This window comes from Telmatherina bonti (genome assembly GCF_933228915.1).
Source record: "Telmatherina bonti genome assembly, chromosome: 6".
Taxonomy (NCBI): Eukaryota; Metazoa; Chordata; class Actinopteri; order Atheriniformes; family Telmatherinidae; genus Telmatherina; species Telmatherina bonti.
The window spans coordinates 40,622,468-40,636,892 of record NC_136624.1 but is presented as its reverse complement, the minus strand read 5'-3'; the positions used below and the strand labels follow the sequence as shown (position 1 = coordinate 40,636,892).

The following is a 14,425-nucleotide window of genomic DNA, read 5'->3' as shown; positions in this document are numbered from 1 at the left end:
TCCACCACCCCCTCCTCCTCCTCCACCTCCTCCTCCTCCTCCTCCTCCTCCTCCTCCACCTCCTCCTCCACCTCCTCCTCCTCCTCCACCTCCTCCTCCTCCTCCTCCTCCTCCTCCTCCACCTCCTCCTCCTCCACCCCCTCCCCCTCCTCCACCTCCTCCTCCTCCTCCTCCTCCCCCTCCTCCACCTCCTCCTCCTCCTCCCCCTCCACCACCCCCTCCTCCTCCTCCACCTCCTCCTCCTCCTCCACCTCCTCCTCCACCTCCACCTCCACCTCCTCCTCCTCCTCCCCCTCCTCCTCCTCCTCCACCCCCTCCCCCTCCTCCTCCCCCTCCCCCACCTCCTCCTCCTCCTCCCCCTCCTCCTCCTCCTCCTCCTCCATTCATGTGCTGAACCAGGCGAGATTCCAGAGACGGCGTTTAGGGCGAAACAACAGCAGAGGAAACTTGCAAAACCGGTTTTATCTCTTAAGATCTTTTAAAATACACGAAATAAAACAAAACTGATAAAATTCTGCTCATCATGCAGAAGAAGAAGAAAAAGACATAAATGCGGCACAGGATGACTAACAGCTAAATGACGACGAGGACTATCATTGATTGTTCAGAGGTCGATAACGAAGGCGAGGAGGAAGAGAAGCGACAAATGATGGCTGGAACTGTGTCACTAGGGCTGGGCGATGTGACCTTTTAGTAATATCCTGATATTTTTATGCCATGTCACGTTATACGATATATATCTCGATATTTACCTCAGCCTTGAATGAATGCTTTGGTGCATACAATCACATCAGTAAGATGATTTTGTGTCTTATTAAAACATAATTGTTCATACTGCATTAAGATATGCTGATTTTAAACATTCATGCCAAAAAGATGAAATTGTAACGAAGCAAACTGATCAAAACCGTATTTATTGAACAGTTAAAGCATCGGCAGAAACATGTCATTTTAAAACAAAATAAAGTGCCTTTGCATGATGTAATAAATGCAACGTATGAAAATAGGTGCTCTAGGGGGGACTTTTCAAATGATGAACTATTATAAGGCTTTGCTTTATGGATACGTTTTTGAGTTGTCGTGTATTTTTTTAATCGCAGAGTTTAGCGTAGAAATCAGTCTTATAATCCAGGCAGAATGTCCTCGTATCGTCTCCAATAAACGGCTTCAGACAGTTTTTAATTCAGGGTTTGATTCCCACTGCTTTCTGTACTTTCTAGAGACATGAGGAGCTAGATAAATATGCTTGTGTCACACACAGTGGATGAGGTGAGTAAGTGACAGAGGCTGTGAATGTAATCAAATAGAATGAATTATTTTTGCGTGACATGAAAAACTGTAATTTACGTCCCACTCTGTAATCCAGAGCGGGATCAGTGGTGGATTTGGCTGTTCATTGTGACTGTAGGTGGAGTCGTGCAGGTGTCCTCTCTGCTCCTCTGACTGGCTGCAGCTGCAGCCGGAGCGACTGAGTGCTTTAGGACGGGGAGAGACTCTCCTTCTGACAATAACTTTACAATATGCGCTTTAAAGTCAGTCGCCAAAACACCAGGAAAGTCTCCAATAACTCCTGTAAAAGCTGCTAGATTTGTCGCTTCTCACAAGAAGTCGCCAGATTTAGCGAGAAAGTGTCTCCACGCTGCCTCTCATGACGTAGCACGTAGCTCACGTTATGTACGTAACGAGGTGCGCTTGCTTTAACTCTCCGTGCAAAGCGGTGCAGAGTCGAGGAGGAGGGAGGAAACCCCGCCCACAGCTAAAAACACCTGCGTGACAACAGGATACTCCAATATGACGAATATAGACATTTTCTATATCGCACAGAGGACTAGCCACGATATCTCCAGTATATTCGATATATCGTCCAGCCCTAGGTGTCACATGACCTGGAAATCTGTTTCAGAACCAAAACAAAGCCGGACATAAACCTGCACGTGCACACGTGTGCACGGACAGACACGGCATCATCTGACTGTGGCTGTTTGTCTTAGTGGCGCCGCATTCCATCGCACCGCATCGTACCGAGCCGCCTGCACCGCATCGTACCGAGTCGCCTGCACCGCATCGTACCGAGCCGCTCGCACCGCATCGTACCGAGCCGCCCGCACCGCGTACCGAGCCGCCCGCACCGCGTACCGAGTCGCTTGCACCGCGTACCGAGTCGCTTGCACCGCGTACCGAGTCGCTTGCACCGCGTACCGAGTCGCTTGCACCGCGTATCGAGTCGCTTGCACCGCGTACCGAGTCGCTTGCACCGCGTATCGAGTCGCTTGCACCGCGTACCGAGTCGCTTGCACCGCGTACCGAGTCGCTTGCACCGCGTACCGAGTCGCCCGCACCGCGTACCGAGTCGCCCGCACCGCGTACCGAGTCGCTTGCACCGCGTATCGAGTCGCTTGCACCGCGTATCGAGTCGCTTGCACCGCGTACCGAGTCGCTTGCACCGCGTACCGAGCCGCCCGCACCGCGTACCGAGCCGCTTGCACCGCGTACCGAGTCGCTTGCACCGCATCGTACCGAGTCGCCCGCACCGCGTACCGAGTCGCCCGCACCGCGTACCGAGTCGCCCGCACCGCGTACCGAGTCGCCCGCACCGCGTACCGAGTCGCTTGCACCGCGTACCGAGCCGCTTGCACCGCGTACCGAGCCGCCCGCACCGCGTACCGAGCCGCTTGCACCGCGTACCGAGCCGCCCGCACCGCGTACCGAGCCGCCCGCACCGCGTACCGAGCCGCCCGCACCGCGTACCGAGCCGCCCGCACCGCGTACCGAGCCGCTTGCACCGCGTACCGAGCCGCTTGCACCGCGTACCGAGCCGCCCGCACCGCGTACCGAGCCGCTTGCACCGCGTACCGAGCCGCTTGCACCGCGTACCGAGCCGCTTGCACCGCGTACCGAGCCGCCCGCACCGCGTACCGAGCCGCTTGCACCGCGTACCGAGCCGCTTGCACCGCGTACCGAGCCGCTTGCACCGCATCGTACCGAGTCGCTTGCACCGCATCGTACCGAGCCGCCTGCACCGCATCGTACCGAGTCGCTTGCACCGCATCGTACCGAGCCGCCTGCACCGCATCGTACCGAGTCGCTTGCACCGCATCGTACCGAGTCGCTTGCACCGCATCGTACCGAGCCGCCTGCACCGCATCGTACCGAGTCGCTTGCACCGCATCGTACCGAGTCGCTTGCACCGCATCGTACCGAGCCGCCTGCACCGCATCGTACCGAGCCGCCTGCACCGCGTACCGAGCCGCCTGCACCGCGTACCGAGCCGCCTGCACCGCGTACCGAGTCGCTTGCACCGCATCGTACCGAGCCGCCTGCACCGCGTACCGAGCCGCCTGCACCGCATCGTACCGAGTCGCTTGCACCGCATCGTACCGAGCCGCCCGCACCGCATCGTACCGAGTCGCCCGCACCGCGTACCGAGCCGCTTGCACCGCATCGTACCGAGCCGCTTGCACCGCATCGTACCGAGCTGCTTGCACCGCATCGTACCGAGTCGCCCGCACCGCATCGTACCGAGTCGCCCGCACCGCATCGTACCGAGTCGCCCGCACCGCGTACCGAGTCGCCCGCACCGCGTACCGAGTCGCCCGCACCGCGTACCGAGCCGCTTGCACCGCATCGTACCGAGCCGCCTGCACCGCATCGTACCGAGTCGCCCGCACCGCGTACCGAGCCGCCCGCACCGCATTGTACCGAGCCGCCCGCACCGCATCGTACCGAGTCGCCCGCACCGCGTACCGAGTCGCCCGCACCGCGTACCGAGCCGCTTGCACCGCGTACCGAGCCGCTTGCACCGCGTACCGAGCTGCTTGCACCGCATCGTACCGAGTCGCCCGCACCGCATCGTACCGAGTCGCCCGCACCGCATCGTACCGAGTCGCCCGCACCGCATCGTACCGAGTCGCCCGCACCGCGTACCGAGCCGCTTGCACCGCATCGTACCGAGCCGCCCGCACCGCATCGTACCGAGTCGCCCGCACCGCGTACCGAGTCGCCCGCACCGCGTACCGAGCCGCTTGCACCGCATCGTACCGAGCCGCTTGCACCGCATCGTACCGAGTCGCCCGCACCGCATCGTACCGAGTCGCCCGCACCGCATCGTACCGAGTCGCCCGCACCGCATCGTACCGAGTCGCCCGCACCGCATCGTACCGAGTCGCCCGTACCGCGTACCGAGCCGCTTGCACCGCGTACCGAGCCGCTTGCACCGCGTACCGAGCCGCTTGCACCGCGTACCGAGCCGCTTGCACCGCGTACCGAGCCGCTTGCACCGCGTACCGAGCCGCTTGCACCGCATCGTACCGAGTCGCTTGCACCGCATCGTACCGAGTCGCTTGCACCGCATCGTACCGAGCCGCTCGCACCGCATCGTACCGAGCCGCTCGCACCGCATCGTACCGAGTCGCTCGCACCGCATCGTACCGAGTCGCTCGCACCGCATCGTACCGAGTCGCCTGCACCGCATCGTACCGAGCCGCTCGCACCGCATCGTACCGAGCCGCTCGCACCGCATCGTACCGAGCCGCTCGCACCGCATCGTACCGAGCCGCTCGCACCGCGTACCGAGCCGCTCGCACCGCGTACCGAGCCGCTCGCACCGCATCGTACCGAGCCGCTCGCACCGCATCGTACCGAGTCGCCCGCACCGCGTACCGAGTCGCCCGCACCGCGTACCGAGTCGCCCGCACCGCGTACCGAGCCGCTTGCACCGCGTACCGAGCCGCTTGCACCGCGTACCGAGCTGCTTGCACCGCATCGTACCGAGTCGCCCGCACCGCATCGTACCGAGTCGCCCGCACCGCATCGTACCGAGTCGCCCGCACCGCGTACCGAGCCGCTTGCACCGCATCGTACCGAGCCGCCCGCACCGCATCGTACCGAGTCGCCCGCACCGCGTACCGAGTCGCCCGCACCGCGTACCGAGTCGCCCGCACCGCGTACCGAGTCGCCCGCACCGCGTACCGAGTCGCCCGCACCGCATCGTACCGAGTCGCCCGCACCGCGTACCGAGCCGCCCGCACCGCGTACCGAGCCGCTTGCACCGCATCGTACCGAGTCGCCCGCACCGCATCGTACCGAGTCGCCCGCACCGCATCGTACCGAGTCGCCCGCACCGCGTACCGAGCCGCTTGCACCGCGTACCGAGTCGCCCGCACCGCATCGTACCGAGTCGCCCGCACCGCGTACCGAGCCGCCCGCACCGCGTACCGAGTCGCCCGCACCGCGTACCGAGCCGCTTGCACCGCGTACCGAGCCGCTTGCACCGCATCGTACCGAGTCGCCCGCACCGCATCGTACCGCAGCTGTTTATTGTAGGAACGATGTGAAAGTCGCTGCATCAGAGCCAATCCCGTCGTCCACCCAACTTTGCCGACGTCGAGCTCCATGCGATGCAGTTCAGAGGCAACCATCGGCTGGACCACAGCATCCTGCTGTGTACTGAAGGCGTTGCCATGACGACCAGCCATATAAACAGCAGTGACTTCACCGGGCAGAGGGAAGACCAGTCATGGAGGAAGGAAAATTTTCCACTCGATGTAGAGGGAATATGAAAAACAGGCCAATTAAGAAATAAGTGTCATAAATTCTGCAACGCATGCTTGGCCGGCGTTGACACGCTGCATTACGTCTGGAGCCTGAAATGATGGCGAGGAAGTCCGTCATTTATGACTTCTCTACGAACTCGAGGCAGAAAGGACGTGACTTCACAGAGAAAATAAAAATATGTCTCTGCGCTCATTCCAACCTGCGTTTAATGAAACAGTCGTGTCTACGTGGTGACCAGGGGTCTCTGGTCTGGACGGACAGTCCTGCAGGTTTTAGATGTTTCCCTGCTGAACACACCTGATGTAAATCAAAGAGAACATGACAAAGAGAAGAGGGCTAAGTAAACATGTGGACCCAGTCACCTGATCCAGCTGCTGAAGCAGGAAACATCCAAAACCTGCAGGACTGTCTCGGACCATCAAACCGCACCAGTACACCAAAAACAGCTTCATCTCAGATCTTCACACCAACACAGGAGCAGAGATAATAAAATAAAAAGCAACAACTGGATCAGAGTACTGGGAACGTCTCCTGGAAAGACCGCTGCTGACACCGAGTGTGACATTAACATTTATATTTAATCTACCATTTAAATAAATGACAGACTTTGATGCATGACATCATTCAACGGCTTCAACTATACAAACGAATCAAATGAACGCCGTGAGTAACACGTAACAAGTTTCCCCTAACATCGAGTGAATAAACTCAAAGAGTTTCCATAAAAAACCTGGGAACTGGGCGTGGACAGCAGGTGGTTGTCGTGGCAATCGGCTTTAAAACCTCCTCCGTTATGGTTGATTTCTGGTTTTTCCACATTCGTTTAAAGGCGGTTTTCGTGTTTGTTGCTGCGCTGACGTGATTCCGTCATACGGTAGCTGGTGTCTTCCGCCCTGCAGGTGAGGCATGTTGCTGTGCTGCTTGTGGGAGATTCTTGTGAATAATGACACTAAACTGCTAACATAACGCTAATGCTAAACGCTAACACAACAGTGACTCAGGTGTGTGTTTACCTGTTGCCTACAAGCAATAGTCATGCAAGACGTTTGGGTGTGTGTGTGTGTGTGTGTGGGGGGGGGGGGGGGGGGGGGGGGGGGGCAGGAAAAGCGAATCATGGTGCCGTTGCCATGGTAACGGGTGGTGTTAGCATCCGGATCCCCTTACTTTTGCCAGGATCGGTGAGTACCTCCGATGCTAATCTCGCCATCAGCCCAACTTGTGACTCGGTCCAGCTGAACTCTGCAGCGTGGTTCCAAACAATTTAACTTTATTACCGTGGAGTTTCAGATCAACCACCTCCTCACCCCACTGTGATTTCCATCCTTTTGACTTAAATGTTCAGTTTTAGCTTCTATTCTTGTTGATGACTTGTGACAAAGTGCGTCCGCCACCGGCGCAGGTTCATCGGAAGGAAAAGTTTACGCAGCGTTCCCCGCTCTCAGCCTCTTTCTGCTGAACGACAACCAGACTGTTTGTGTCCTCTCCTCAAACTTCTTCTCTTTCAATAAAAATCAGCCCTAAAAAAAATACAAACAAGGTCTTGCTCACGTTTACAATAGCAACAAAACCAGGCCAGAGTCCCCCCCCCTCAGTGTTCAGGTGAACCCGTTTTATGAGCATTCCTCAGCCGGGGGAGCGAAAGTTAAAGGGGGGAGTTGAAGTTAAAGAGGAAAAGCAAGAACAGGAGGGGGACAAAGCTGTTGGCACTCCTTTTCCTAATAAACTCTTGCTGTCGTCCAATCAGCGGGGACTAGAGCGAGAACTCTTCCAAATCTGCGCTGGTTATAACTGAATTAGGTGCAATGATTGCTCCAGGCTGCCCGTTTGGCTTTCAGACGTGTGCATGGATCACATATGGCTCAACCAGCCCAACGCTTCCATCTCAGTGTGGAGGAAGACCAACAAGATGTCACTTTAAACACAAGACTGCAGCACTTAACAGGAAATATGGCTTTCTCTGGTCTGTCTGGCTGCAGCAGCGCCTCACTTCACACTCTTACTCTGTTTGGGCGAAAGCGACTAAATATTTTAGCAGTGGAAACATGACGATCTTGTTGAGCAGATATTTCTATATTTAGCCTGACGGAAGAAGAAAAGCCAACCTACCTGTGGAGTTTTATCCACCAACACACCAGGGTGACCTGGGATGGGCACTAAACGCCGTGTTTTACTTTCAGACGATCATCAGAAGCAGAGTTTGTAGTTAATGTGCAGCTAAATGAAAATGATAAAACATAAATAGAAATAATTCTTTAACTATGTGGGGGAGGGGGGGGGGGGGGGGGTTTCCCCTGGTTGAATAAAAACTACTTTGATGAAGACTGATGAAATAAACCTTCTGGAGCCATTTCTAGCTAAAGCTTTGGGTATCGTTATTACTAACCAAAGTATGATGAATATAATTGCATTATTAATAACTTTTATTCAACCGTTTGCTTTTTATTCTGGTCCAAAAATAAAACAACTTGACAAGAAAACCAGTTTTCTTTATTTTTCACAGTGTAAAGATGAAAAAGGTTCCAGCGAGTGGAACCAAACTTTTTCCTCATTTTTTACCTCTGATCTTCCTGTTTTAACTGAAAATAAATATTTTTATGGTCCCCTAACCCTGCTGCTGTTTGGTCCTCTAACCGCTCAGACGCTGTCTTCGCCGCCGGCCGGGGCGGCCGTCGCTCCCCTTCGCCGACGGGGCGGCCGTCGCTCCCCTTCGCCGACGGGGCGGCCGTCGCTCCCCTTCGCCGACGGGGCGGCCGTCGCTCCCCTTCGCCGACGGGGCGGCCGTCGCTCCCCTTCGCCGACGGGGCGGCCGTCGCTCCTCTTTGACCGGACAGCGGCCTCAGGCCCATAGATAATGGAACAGAAACCGCGGACTGCCCTGGTGAGGATTCCCCTCTTGGCTTAAAGATTCCAGAAGGAACTTCTGCAGTGGAATTATCGTCGTGTCTCGGCAGCGCTACGCGGTTAGTCGAGGTAAAATAACGCTGAACCTTCCTGATGACGTCTGTGTGGCCACGGAAGCCCCAAGACTTCGTTCACCCCAGTTTTCTGCTGCGGATCCTATCCAACGTAGTCGGGCTGCATCCGAGGCTGATGAAGATGCTCCCGGTATCCTGTTGTTAACTGAACTATCACTATGACTTGATTTTTCTTTCAGCGATGTGACACAATATACAAGATATTAAAGTGTTTTATGAGTTCTTAAATGGACGCTAAACCCCAAACATGACAGGAAATTAGGTTGAGGTAAAAAGAAGCAATGAGAAGTAGCCAATGAGAATGCAATGCCACTAAATTTATGCTCATTTCAACATCAATCATGTGATGCAACTTCAGAATCTGCCGCCGCAGGGAGACCCATGAGAAAAAGTGATAAGTTAATGAATTATTGAGAACACAGGGGATGGCAGACAAAGAGCGAAAGCCGTGGATCGCAGTCGCTTCTGCAGTCAAAGAAAGATTGATTCATTGTTAACCCAGCCTGACACCCTGTGTGTGAGAGAAAGAAAGTGGCCGATAAAGGAGCAGAGAATGGAGGACAGGGGCTCCATTTGCCAAGAATATGAGCAGAAGAAGTTCACTGGACAGGTTCCCACAGTGGAGGTTCTTCTACGTCCCACATACCGCTGCTTGAGTAATGGGCGTTCTATCAGGCTTCAGATAAAGACGAGTCAGCGCATCCCATGGCTGGAAACGGCCATCAGCACCATTCTCTCCGTTCATTCCCAGTTTCACACCAGTTTACGCCCCTTCTGCAGAATAAGTTACCAAATAACCCCTCTACCAAACGGGATCGTTTCAACGTAGTTTCTGACACTCTTTATGCAAATAGGTCCCTGGTTGCTTCCAAGAACATCCTCTTCAGCTCCAGACCCGGATCCCGGCTCCAGACCCGGATCCCGGCTCCAGACCCGGATCCCGGCTCCAGACCCCGATCCCGGCTCCAGACCCCGATCCCGGCTCCAGACCCGGCTCCAGACCCCGGATCCCGGCTCCAGACCCCGGATCCCGGCTCCAGACCCCGGATCCCGGCTCCAGACCCGGATCCCGGCTCCAGACCCGGATCCCGGCTCCAGACCGGATCCCTCCCTCCCTCCATCCCTCCGCATGATGATGGCCTCTATGATCACGCAGAGGTCATCTCTAACCACCTAAAACATGCTGACCTGGTTGGTTTAAGTTTACTCGTCAGCAATGAAGGATAACCAGGTTAGAAATCCCAACTTCAAGATGCTTCTCATCCTAAACTTTTCACCAAAAACCCACGTTTCCTTTGTAACGTTGCGATTTTAAATCAGTTGAAGTGAATAAAACAGGAGCTTTTACCAACCACACGCAAACAGAGATTATTTCTCTCTTCCTTCCCTGGAAGCATCTGAAGTCCAACCAACAGCTTTCAGCACAAACTGAGGTTTGTTTTCCAAACGGCTCCACTTCCACGCAGCGTGGATCTGCAGACCGAGACAGCCGCCGTGCCGCTAACTTCCCGGCTAGCGGACAATTCCCAACCCGGAGGGGCAGAGATGGTGGTGAAGAACCGCTGAACAACCTCCAGCCCGACATTCCACAACAGCCAGCGACACGGCGGCTGCTTTCTCCGCCGCGGCTTCCACAGCAGCCCGTCAGAGGCGAAGCCACGCCGGCTGCTTCCGCCACTAATCCGCGCTAAAAACACGAGCTAGCGCGGATTTTAAACCGGTTTCTGAACTAAAAGTCAAACACTTCCACAAACTCACCGGCTTCGATGCTTTCATTGACTCTCCAGTTTCTTTTGGCCTCTACAAACTCTCCGCCATCTTCGGCAAAGCCGTGTTTGTTTAAATGGGAAACACTCCCAGAGCGGAGGGAGCCAGCTTGTGGGGCGCGCAGCGCCTTCTGGGTAATGTAGTTCTTTCTCTGCGCATGTCGCATCAAAACTGCACGGATAGTCCCGGAAGTGCACTACACGTACCCCGAGGTGACGTGACCAGTGGTCAGCTATACTAGGAGGAGAGATTTAAATGGTTATTTATAAACTGGCGGAGAAGCAGTTTCTAACAAGTATTTTACCAGTTATTATTATTATTATTATTATTATTATTATTATTATTATTATTATTATTATATTGGTGCACTGTTATTTGTATAACTAGTCATAATAATGGTTTTTTTTTTTTTTTTTTTTTTTTTAACAAAGCACCAAACATTTGTCTCAGATAATGGAAGAAAGTGTGTCTTTGAGATGTCTTGGTTCTTGAACTCTTTGAATGATGAGGGAGTGAAAGCCAAGGTTGGTGTGTGTGTGTGTGTGTGTGTGTGTGTGTGTGTGTGTGTGTGTGTGTTTGTGTGTGTTTGTGTGCGTGGGGAGGGGGGGATTAACTGACAGGCAATTTAGCTTTTTGCTTGCATTTTCTTTCTGAAGAGAAATAGCTTTTTTTAAAGAAATCTTTGATATTTTGACCAAATCTTTGACAAGTATAAAGAATGCATCGATGCATTATTTTAGATGTATCTTAACATATAAAATGAAAAACATGTCACATGTTAAACCTGACATATAACTACTGGAAAGACATGATTGTTTTTCCCCTGAAATGTTAAAAGACACAACTGTAAATTTCCCAGAAATATTCCAAACCCGACTGAAGGAAAAGCGTCCATTCTCTGCTATATTTTCTTACTGAAGAGATTTAAATCATTCATGAGCTGATTAACTCCCCAAACATAAAAAGTACATTTTCATTTCATCTGTTTTAACATGAATCTTTCTGCGTGAGAAAGCCTCGATTACATTCCAGTGGGACCAAAAGAGGGGCCTGTGGCCCTCTGTGTGCCCCTTCCCCCACTGAACATGGCAAACTGCCTCCCCAGTGTGAAACACTTCTCACACACACACACACACACACACACACACACACACACACACACACACACACACACACGGCCCTTCTCTGCATTGAAAGGACAAGAGATAACAGTTTGAAAGGGCAGGAGATAGCCCCACAGTCATGAATGTATTCAGATTGGTTTACCTGTAAAGAGCTGACACCCCCCCCCCCCCCTCACCCCACCCCCAACACACACACACACCATGCAGAACTGGTAAATGATAAAAAATTCTTTTAGATCTATTAAAGATACCACTTCAAATAAATTTAGAAATCTAATTTCCGAATAATTTCTGTTTATTTCATCTTTAGTTGACAAAAGACACATTTGATAAGTTTGTTTTGTTTTAATAGCTTCAGACATAAATGTAGTTAGAAGTATGTCCAAGGTAGAAATCTTTTCCTCTGAACTTTTATTTTTTCTGTTTTTAAACCTGCTGCTTCTTTACATGCAGACTTACTGCTGCTTCCTGAGCTTGCATGATTTATTTGATGAAGAAATGATTTGGTAAAGGTTTAATAAAGCTAAAGTAAAAGAAAACAACAGTCATTTTTAATCTTCACGTTATTTTCATGATTTTTATTTGACCAAAGTCTCAGATGATCCTGGTTTTTATTTATTTAAATAAAGATGACAGAGCTTAATGAAAAGCAGCCAAAGTCATTTTTTAATGAATGATTTTCCTACATATATCCAGAATGTACTTTAAAGAGGAAAACAGGGTCAGATGTGGGACGTGATGGAGCTCCGCGTGCAGAAGGTGAAGCGTGCGCCACCTGGAGGCCTGCAGCTCTCATCACCAGCAGCTCCACACGTCCCAACCTGCAGTCTGCACCATAAAACATGACTAATGTGGTGGAAATGCGTGTCTGGGGGTGTCACTGGACCCCGACCCCCCCCCCCCCCCAGGCCTGCGTCGCCTGCCGAAGTAGTTTTTATTTCACGTGAAGCTGGAAGTTGGAAACGAAGCTCTGCAGGTTTGTTTGACGTCGTTTTTACGCAGCTGGTGGGGTCTAACTAAACCAGGGCTCCTCCGTCCTGGTCCTGAAGGGTCGGGGTCCTCCTGGTTCCACACAGCCAAGGTTTCCAGGTCCTCAGCCCCCCCTGCATGTTTCAGCCCTTCAATACACCTGAATGAGATGAAGGCGCATTGATAGGCTGCAAAGAACCTGATGAGGAAGTTCAGGACCCTGACTCAGGTGTTTTGGGGCAGGGGGGGCTGAGGACCTGGACTGGGAAACACTGAGCCAGGTTGGGTGCAGCAGGGAAACTTCTAAACCCCCCCCTGCTTTGCAGACCAGCATTTCACAGCCAAACCGCACCAGTCTGACATCTAAACCATGATCTGATGAGATGTAACCCCATAAAATACCAGTTTGCACCTCCACCTCCCAGTCTGCAGCCAGCTGAGTCCCACCATGACCCCAAGCAGCAAACTGGGATCGTCTCTAAGAGTTCGATGCCAAATGAAAACATCTTACTGTTTGTTATGGCGTGTGTCCTCTCAGCGTCATATCTTACATGAAGATTTAATGGCAACAGCTGCAGGGAAAAGAAATATTTTTACATAACTTGGACTTTTCTGTCATTGCAGAAAGAGTGAACCCACAACATCTCATGTTTTATCTAGTTTTATTTTATTTGTTAACATGCTCTTATTTTTACTTTTCAGACACCTTCCATTAAAATGTGACAGGAAGGGTTAAAATAATCCAAAAGCTGTTGTTATGAAAGCATAGCTGCAGGAGAAGAGAAGACGCAGAGAAGTTTGAACAAATGAGACCTGTTGCATGGGAGAAAATAACGGTTGGAGCTGCTGCACCATGAAACGCTGAAAGACGTTTTCTCTACGCCAGAAGTCAAATCAGACCAAACTTCTGCTGTTTCACACGAGTTCGGATTATTAAACTGATTCTGTTTGATAAATGTCACAGTAATGAGAATAAAGGGAAAAAAATCTCTCCTGTTTTTGCAGCGTTGAGGAAACAATAGTTTCTGTAATCCTAACTGACCAAAGAAAGGAGAAGTTTAGTCTGATTTAACGCCTTCCCCCCCCTCCCACCTCCCAGGGTAGGCCGACTGTTCATCTCTCCAGCTCAGGTTCTCTACCAGAGTCCTGGGAGGCTCCTTCAGTATCTCAGCTGTTCCTAGGACTGATCTCTTCTGGACGGAGATGTCTGATGTTCCACCAGGTATCTGTTGGAGCCACGTCTCCAGTGGGGGGGACACGGCCCCCAGTGCTCCCATCACTATGGGTACTACTGTTGCTTCCACCCTCCAGGCCTTCTCCAGGTCTTCCTTGAGGCCTTGGTACTTCTCCAGTTTCTCCTTTTTCCTGATGTTTCCATCATTGGGGATGGATCCATCGATCACTACGGCTTTCCTCTGGTAGATCTGGGATCCTGCCTGGTCTGGTAGATCTGGGATCCTGCCTGGTCTGGTAGATCTGGGATCCTGTCTGGTCTGGTAGATCTGGGATCCTGCCTGGTCTGGTAGATCTGGGATCCTGCCTGGTCTGGTAGATCTGGGATCCTGCCTGGTCTGGTAGATCTGGGATCCTGCCTGGTATGGTAGATCTGGGATCCTGCCTGGTATGGTAGATCTGGGATCCTGCCTGGTCTGGTAGATCTGGGATCCTGCCTGGTCTGGTAGATCTGGGATCTTGCCTGGTCTGGTGGATCTGGGATCCTGTCTGGTCTGGTAGATCTGGGATCCTGCCTGGTCTGGTAGATCTGGGATCCTGCCTGGTCTGGTAGATCTGGGATCCTGCCTGGTCTGATAGATCTGGGACCCTGCCTGGTCTGGTAGATCTGGGATCCTGCCTGGTCTGGTAGATCTGGGATCTTGCCATCCTTCAGTCCAGCTCTCTCCAGACATTGATGGGACTTGTTCAGCTCTCTGTTGGTGCTCGATCCAATCTAGCATACATGCACATATATGTGTGTGTGTATATATATATATATATATATATATATATATGTATGTATATATATATATATATATATAT

The 14,425-nt window shown here is 52.5% G+C and overlaps 1 protein-coding gene across 2 annotated transcripts in view; it reads right to left on the bottom strand.

Moving 5' to 3' along the window:
* LOC306757220 (nuclear receptor coactivator 3-like) overlaps positions 1-10,351 on the bottom strand; it is a 56,450-nt gene extending 46,099 nt beyond the window's left edge. For both annotated transcript variants that reach the window (XM_079242185.1, XM_079242188.1), the window contains exon 1: positions 10,287-10,351. The gene's annotated coding sequence lies outside the window, so the exon portion shown is untranslated. The remainder of the gene's footprint in view (positions 1-10,286) is intronic.
* Between the last annotated feature and the right edge of the window lie 4,074 nt (positions 10,352-14,425).